Below are 8,899 nucleotides of genomic sequence, written 5' to 3'. Positions count from 1 at the left end.
CAGAATAGAGTTAACTAATTACACAAATGGGCAGAATTTAGTACAAGTGGTATTGTTCTTAACTGGATTTTTTTTTTTAAGTCTCCATTCTGTAAAATGAAGATATAACTATCTATTAAAGACCACCCAAAGACATCAAAGCATTGAGGAAGTTGTATTTTTATTTCTAATCTAACCTTTAAACTGCTTTGACCCTAAAGTAGGCACAGTATATGTTTTTCCCAGTCTCTTCATTATAATTAAATGAGTTTTCAGTCCATCTACAGGAATTTCTAAAATAAAATCATAGTTGCAGTCAAATAAATATAATTTTACGTGGCTGTGAAATAGTAAAGCATACAGCTTGAATTGCAGGCTCTACATTTGAACATTCAAGATTCTAGATTTCATACATAACTTTATAACCATTCCACTTCACAGAAACCCTTCAGAAAGGAAAACTGTTGAAGACTCTTAAGTTTTTACAATGCTTTCCTTTCATGTGGGAGCCATATGTGTGCAGGATGCTATGGTGCCAGGTATGTGTGGTCCCAAGTTATGAGTGATACTATCCAAAATATTGATAGCATCTAAACCTGTTTTTACTAGAATGTGAAAACCTGTTAACATGTTACTAAAGCAGAGCCTAATTTGTTCAAGTTGTCTTCTATGTGGGTTGATATTTTTTTGTTCTTCCTCAATGTACTTCTTTGTCTTTTTCAGTCTGTATTGTTCTTTCACTTCCCAGTGTTGATATTTCTCTTGCCCTCCTCTATAAGAAATGAGTAAAACCTATAGATCAGAGAATGTAGATCTGTCTCAAGGATCTCAGATTCCACTTTGGGATAATAATACATACTATTTCCAAGGGGAGTTAAAGTGTCAACCATCCAAGAGACAAAACTAACTTTTTACATAATTTCACAAATAAACCGATACAGGAAAAATTTATTTGCAAGATTTCATTAACTATTTTAAGTTCAACAGCAAATGGCTTGGGAGAAAGAAAAACACTAATTATTTCTCTAAAGATCAAGTCCAAAATCTATTCATGATCCCAGGCCACCATCTGAAGACTGAGTAAAAAACATCAACTTTGTAAATACTTGAGTGCCATTGTTATGATGAAGTAATGACACATAAAGGAACATGTAGAAAGATTTTATTAAAGACAGGACAGGTCTTAATGAGTCTCATGACTCAGACAAACACAACTATCTCACCTTTTGGAGGGCCAAGTATTACTGGACCTGGTGGACAAAACCACTGATCTCAGCATTCCTTACCATTATATTCCATGTGAACTAATCAGTTACATGGAATTGGTGAGCACTTGGCTTTCATTAAGCAATCAGTCCTGAGTACACTCAGAATTATTTTCCATACTTCACGAATAAATAGACATCGAAAATATATGAACTATCCAATATATATGATTAAGGCAACACAGATGCTAAAGAAGGAAAATTGTGTTTCCTCTTTCATTTGCCAACACAAGAGAACATAATTAACAGCTGGGAATATGTAAACATGCCTAATTAGTAAACGTTTTCCTGCTTAATAAAATTTATTTGGGGGATAGTGAACTGCTATACGCTCAGTTACTTATGTCCCAACTTTTAGATATACTGTTCCCATTCTTTAATCAAAACTAGAAATTAAGCTACAATCAAAATGTCATTCATGCAACAACAGTTTATTGAACACCATCATCCATCAAATTACGTTCTCCACCAAATAATCTATGCAACATTTCATAAAGAAATAGAAAAGACAAATACATAAGGCTTATGAGTTTTAAATATTGTGTACAGATAACCTGAATAATAGTATAAAGTTTAAAATGAGACAGACCTTCCATTACTCAGTCCCTTCATTAAGAACCTAAGCATCTATGTAATTAAACTTTCCATGTCTTATTAATGCCTGATTTGTTTAATCTCCACCTTTTTTCTTACACTGACTCCCCAGCATCCACTTTTAAGATATTTTGCATTTTTAAGAAAATCTTATATCATCGGTGAAACAAACGAAATACCTGGAACTGAAAACCTCATTTGAAAAAGATTAACTTTTTTTTTCAGCTGCAAATTCCAACAATAAAGGTATTGCTAAAGGAGGGATTAATGTTAAAGTAATTCTGTGTCTACAAAAACTGACCTCAAAGGAATTAATTACACAAAACATATTAGGTACCAGTTCAAGTAAATCTTCAATTTAAAATGTCAATTGCAAAACATAAATCTCTTTGGTAAGTTTTAAGTCATGGTGTTAAAGTTGCAACCTGCAGTCTAAACCAATTACAAAGAAAACACTCAAATCATGGTTTTTTAAAAAATATCTTTAACATATGCTTTACTTTCTTTAACTTATCTATACTATGTAACAATTTTATGCAACATTTTCAGATTAGAGACTGGTTCCAGATATTTTAAAGGTATTACAAGTTTACTTCAAATCTAAGTGTAGTATCTGCCTGAGTAATAGCCATATTACCTCCCAAAAGCGTTCATTTAAGTAGGATCATTTATAAAGACCTTTTAAAGTCCTGTGAGGGGGCAAAGTTCCATCAAAGCCATCTGAGTTGTGTGTGTGTAAAATATAAATGTGTGTTTTTATATATAAAATGTGTTGTATACACACACATACATATATACTAGCACATTAACATATTAAAGTTAGAACAACGTAAAAGAGGCGTTTAATTTAACATTTGTTGACAGATGTTTGTCGACTTTGTGCAAAATGTCAGTGATGCATATGAGAAGGCAATGTTTGTAGCACACAGAAACTATTATTTGTTCCCAGTGCCTTTACTTGTCCACTGTGTAATCCTCCATAAATTACCTAATACCCACCCCCTAATCCCATACCCATCCCCCATCACTTTTCTTAATCTACAAAATGGGTAGTAATATTTGACTGCAAAATCATTTAAGAACTTCACATGGGAAAGTCTGTACTAAATCCACAAATATAGCAAGTGTATTTTGCCATTATGAATAATAAATTGTGTTTTCAGTCTGTTTTCTTTTTTTCACTAAATCTTATTAACTTGACATATTTCCCCTTAATAAAATGAGTCATTAACTTCCTTTTTAAAATTTCTGATATATGTGCATAAGCACTTTTCAATTTTGTGGTGAAATATATCAAGAAAGAAATGTTTTTAAAAATGCACAGTATACAGTATACATCATTTATGTTGTACTTATATAACTTACATAACATAACATTTGTGTCATGACTTATATGTCATTCTGTGAAATTTTAAAAATTTAATTACATCATGTATAGTAACATTTAAAGTTCAGAGTTTGTCATAGTCATCTTTTCTTTCTGAGGCTTTCATAACCACCCCAAATGTCCTTGCTGATCCACTGAAATAATAAAAAAGGAGGGATATCCTTTCTTTACTATAGAAGTTGTAAAAGAAAAAAGAGACCCTATACTAGAATGATATTTGCAAATAACGAAAGGTACTTTTGAAGGTATTTTTAAAAAGTGAGGCACCATCTCCAGGAAATAGATTGTAGCATATTAGAAAACCCAGGTAGTATTCATCTGAAAATTCTAAAGAATGTAAGGGTATCGGTAAGTTATTGGCTAACAAAAATGAGCCTGTATCATTAAAAGAGACCATAAAGGAAAAAGGCAGTTGATAGAAATTGAATCCATTTCGTGAAGTGTTGCTAATATTAGGTCTTTGTTGAACTTATTGGCACGAACTAAAATTAATCACACTAATAAGAACTATTAAACTTATAGATAATGAAATAAAGAGGGAATAATCACATTTCCCAAAATGGCAAATTATGTTTCTCCCATTTTGAAAAAATTATAATCAAAATTTTTCATGTTATGTGTATCTACATAATGATGCCTATAAATAAATATTTTAGATATTGCACACAAATGAATTAATTTTATACACTTAAAATAGATCATGTCATTTATACCTCAAATTTTTATATTTCAGTTCTTATACAAATGAAGACAAGTAAGTTCCTTTGGTTAGCATAGTTTAACATAATTATTAAAGGACCAGAATATATGGTTTAGCCTTACAGCATGCAAATACCAAAATATTGGTCATTAAAATCTGGAGATAAGAAACCCGATAATGATGAGTGGAAATCACTCATTGAACAAAAATGATAAAATTCAAATTTAAAAGTTAGAAGCTATACATAGCAAAGGAAACATGTAACCATCTGTGAGCATAAGCTATTTGGAAGTTAATTTTTTTAGTTATATAGACATTTTTGTTGTGATATAGTGGTGATAGAATAAATGAACAATATTTCTCTTCATTAAAATAAATGATCTATATCGTGGCTCTCTAGCATCTTATTTTCAAGGAAGTCAAATACTATAATTTGATCTCACTTGATCTCAAATAAATTTTGAGGACTTTTTTCTTTAGCCTTCTATGAAAATACAGCAAAGGTTCTTACAAAGCTGGAGTTTAAGAAAGGGAGAGATGTTCACATTATAGACTTTTTATGTTACAGTGAGATAAATACATTGTACATTAGAGGCATGGTATAAAAATACCAGGATTTTTAGGAATAGGGATTTTTCTTACATATGTTTGGCAATTGTTCAGAGTTAAATAGAATAAACTGTTTGTCCCCCGACAGACTGAAAATGAATGACCTGCATTATATGGATGAAGACTTTTCAAAGAATTAGAACACAGTAAATTCATTTATCTATGAAGTTTTACTGAACAGCACCTAACCTGTCTTTGATGATTCAGAAGGTACTTCACAAATTTTTGGTACCTTTGAATTAATATTTATGAACCTTCATTACCACTATAATTAAGACATACGAGGTATCAATTAATAGAGAACTCCAGTGAGAGAATGCCACGTCAACTAAGCTTTATCTCTGCACAGACATCCCATTCTTGTCTGCCCACGGTACCAATATTACTATTTGCAATTTTGACAGCTCCTTGCTTATAAAATCCCCAAATTCAAGAGGAGGTACTTTTTTGAATCGAAGTTTTTTCTGACCTTCTTTTTTCCTATTTTTGCTGGTAAGACCATGTGAAGTTCTCAGTGTTCATGGTCATAACTCCCTATTTGGTAATTGCCAAAGAAATTTATCAAGTTGGCCAAAACACAGATGGAGAACTAAGTGGATACCGATATGAAACAGAGAAAGAGTGATCACTCTTAGTCTCACCTTTGACACCATGTGGACACATGCCACTGATGTGATTTGACCCTCAACACTGGGACTCCCATAGGCTCAAGAGGTGGGAGTCAATATTGTTTTAAAGGGAAGATTCTAATCACACAATTCCTATCAGAGTTTTTAATCTTTTTTATGTATAGTCCTTTGGCCCTTATTCATGGCTTGTACCCTCTGTATTTTTTTTTAATCACCAAATCTTCTATTTATTAACTTTAATTTTAATTCCAGTATAGTTAACATACAGTTTATATTAGTTTCAGGTGTACAATATAGCAATTCAACAGTTCCATACATTACATTACTCAGTGCTCATCATGAGAACTATGCTCTTTAATCCACATCCCATATTTTTCCCATTTCCCCACTCCCACCCCTCTGGTAACATCAGTTTGTTCTCTATAGTTAAGAGTCTGTTTCATGGTTTGTCTCTTTTTTTTTTCCCCTTTGTTCATTTATTTTATTTCTTAAATTCCACATATGAGTGAAATCATATGGTATTTGAGCTTGTCCCCACTTCAGAAAAGGATCTCTTCTTTCTTTGGTCAATAGGCTTGCAAGCCCACATTTGTTCTTTTTTGACTGGTATTATCAGGCCAGTGCAAACCCTAGAAGCTTCATATATTTGCAAAGTGTATCAGATTATATTTCATATCATGATTCCCATAACCTCCAAACTTTACATTATTTGAATGGCACTCTCTTAGGATATCTGTCTAGTATTATCTGTTTGGGGTATTCACATCCCTCCTCTTTATGTCCCACGTGATCATTTCTGTGTTGCTGTTTTGTTGTTCTCATATCCTGCCCCTTTCTAAGGGTTCATGTTTCTCTTCCTCTTAAAGGGCACTGACCCCTCCCACTATCATTCAAAGTGAGGGAGATGAAAACTACAATGTTTTCCCTAATCTTCACACTCTTCTTCTTTATTTTTTATTAAAATTGTAACATAAAAATGTCACTCTGAAGAAAAGCCTTGGCTTCATCATTCCCAGCTCCCCTTCCCTGGGAAGAGAATACATTGCCTTTTAATCATGTTGGCCTTGCTTTTCCATAAGGCAATAAAAAAACAGTCTCAACAGAGGTTGCCAGTTATAACTTATGTATAAAAAATGGAATTAAAAACGTTTGATGAGGCAGAATCAGGTCCATAGGGACCCAGCCCCCTGTATTTCCCAAGTTCTTATTTTCTCCTTGCATTCCTCCAGCCTCTCTTCTTAATTTTGTCTTGCATGATTCTTTCTCCCAAACATACCCTTAGGATTTCACAGGGGCCTCCTTCCCTAATTTCCCCCCTTTTTTCCTTCATTCCTACCAGCAGGCTTCTGCATTCATTTTCGATTGACTCTGTACTCTCACTGTCTACAAATATTCATTATAGTTGGAAGTCGCAATCTACCTTTTCTGACGCATCAACTGCATATGAACAGAGTTCTGTGAGATTATTTCCTTTTTCTTATTGACTAGATATATGGACTGGCTTTCAATTCACTGCATAGTTTTCCAAATGGATTTATATTGCTGGTACAGAAACACGCCCACATCATCTATCTTACCATTCTTCTTTAATGATTTTTACCTGCCTTCAAATTGGCCGGTTTCCCCAATCACATCCCCAGCTCATGCATTTGGATGTTAAACCCTGTACCTTTATGGTTTTACACTAAATTATGCCCTATTTTGTGGAATGCTTTTTTCTGGGTATTTCCTAGAAATTCTACCTGTCCCCCTTCTGGTGACAATAGTAAGTACTTTTCTCCTTCCTCCTATTTATTACAGGTTGAGTGTTGTGTCAGCTATTAGTGCATACTACTCGCATTGTAAATTGCAGTGTAAACCCTGTAAATTGCATTCTTTTGCAGTGTAAACCCTGCCAGAAGCTCTAACAGGATGCAACTTGTTGACCTAAGAGGTTCAAATATCCCATATCCTTCTCTGTTTATTCTTAAGAAATATTTTCAATAGCCTGTTTCGCATAGATTCCATTAATGTTTTACTTTTCCCTGAATTTCTTGACTCTTTCCCACCTTTTTCCTGCTTTCTACCCTCACCTGGCTCCCCACCATCAGCCTCCATGTGCCTAACGTACGTTCGCACAGAGATCGTGTGTGTTTATCATGCTGTGGTAGGCAGCTTCCAAGATGGCTCCCAAAAATCCTGCCTTCCGGCATTCATGTTGTTGTGTCATCCCAACCCCAGAGTGTGGGCTGCACGTAATCAGCTGCCTCAGACAAATAGAATATAACAAAAATGATGGGATGCTACTTCTGCGTTGAGGTAACAGAAGTTCCTCTCTCTCTCTCTCTCTCTCCCTCGCTCTCTCTCTCTCTCTCTCTCTCTGGCTTTTCTTGCTTGCTCACTCTAAGAGACTCCACCTGCTATATTGTGAGATGTGCTATGTAGAGGCTCACGTAACAAGGAAACCTCATTTCCAACCAACAGCATGAAACTGGGTCCCTCTGTCCAATAGCTCACAAGAAACTGAACCCCACCAACAACCACATAAATGAACTTGGAAATGGCCCCTCATCCAAGCAAGCCTTCAAATGAGATCTCGTCACACCCCCATAGCCCTGGCTGACACCTTCATTGCAACCTTGTGAGACACCCGTAGCCAGAAGACCCAGCTAAGTTGCTCCCAGAATCCTGACCCACAGAAACTGTGAGATAATAACTGTTCGTTATTTATATCTCTTAGTGTAGGGGTAATTTGTTACACAAAAATAGATAACTTATACAGTAATCCCCCTTAGCCATGGTTTCGCTTTGAGTAGTTTCAGTTACCCCCGGTCAACAAAGGTCCAGAGGCAGAAAATCAATAGTCACCTAATGCTATATCACAATGACTATGCCATTCACCTCACTTTGTCTCATTAGACAGGTGTTTTATCATCTCATATCATGGCAAGAAGAGAAAGGGTAAGTCCAGTACAATAAATTATTTTGAGAAAGAGACCACGTTCACATGGCTTCTATTATAGTATATTGTTGCAATCATCCTATTTTTAGTTGTTGTTAATCTCATACTGTGCTTAATTTAACTTCTAAATTTAACTTCTAAGCATAGATAGGCATGTATATATAGGGAAAAAACATAGTATATTGTGTTTGGTAATATCTAAGTTTTCAGGCATCCACTGGGAGTCTTGGAATATATATATTCCCCATGGGTAATGGGGCAACTACTGTATACAGAGTATTATAAACATGGTTTACAATCAGACTCATTAACCTGTGTAAGTAGTGATAATGTTCTAATGAAGTAGTTAACTAGATCTTCAGGACCTAGCATAATGCCTGAACCATATTTGCTCAAAAAATATTTATTGAATCAAATGAGAACTTCCCACTTCTCTAAAACTTCTTTGATCGCCGCTGCTAATAAGTTGGTGTATATTTGAGTTTTGTCTTTGTCTCTTCAGGCTTTTATAACAGAATACCATAGACTGGGGAACTTATAAACAACAGAAATTCACTTCTCACAGTTCTGGAGGCTGGAAGTTCAAGATCAAGGCACCAGCAGATTTGGTGTCTGGTAAGGGTTTCCTTCCTGGTTCATAGACGGCTGCCTTCTCACTATGTCCTCACATGGGAAAAGGGGCTAGAGACCTCCCTAGGGCTTATGTTATAAGAACTAATCCCATCTGTGAGGGATCCACTGTTATGACTTAATCACCTCCAAGGATCCCACCTCCAAATACCATCACTTTGGGCA

The 8,899-nt window shown here is 34.9% G+C and overlaps 1 long non-coding RNA gene across 1 annotated transcript; it reads left to right on the top strand.

Annotated features, from left to right (window-relative positions):
* The first annotated feature begins 235 nt into the window (after positions 1 to 235).
* On the top strand, positions 236 to 8,644 carry LOC121033073 (uncharacterized). Its single transcript, XR_005791687.1, has 3 exons — positions 236 to 518; positions 8,066 to 8,103; positions 8,607 to 8,644. It is a non-coding gene; the product is annotated as an uncharacterized LOC121033073 (long non-coding RNA).
* The last annotated feature ends 255 nt before the right edge of the window (positions 8,645 to 8,899 follow it).

Source organism: Herpailurus yagouaroundi, unplaced genomic scaffold (genome assembly GCF_014898765.1).
Source record: "Herpailurus yagouaroundi ecotype Mexico unplaced genomic scaffold, PumYag 142, whole genome shotgun sequence".
Classification (NCBI taxonomy): domain Eukaryota; kingdom Metazoa; phylum Chordata; class Mammalia; order Carnivora; family Felidae; genus Herpailurus; species Herpailurus yagouaroundi.
Note: the sequence above shows the minus strand (reverse complement) of the source record. Positions and strands in the feature narration are given on the sequence as shown.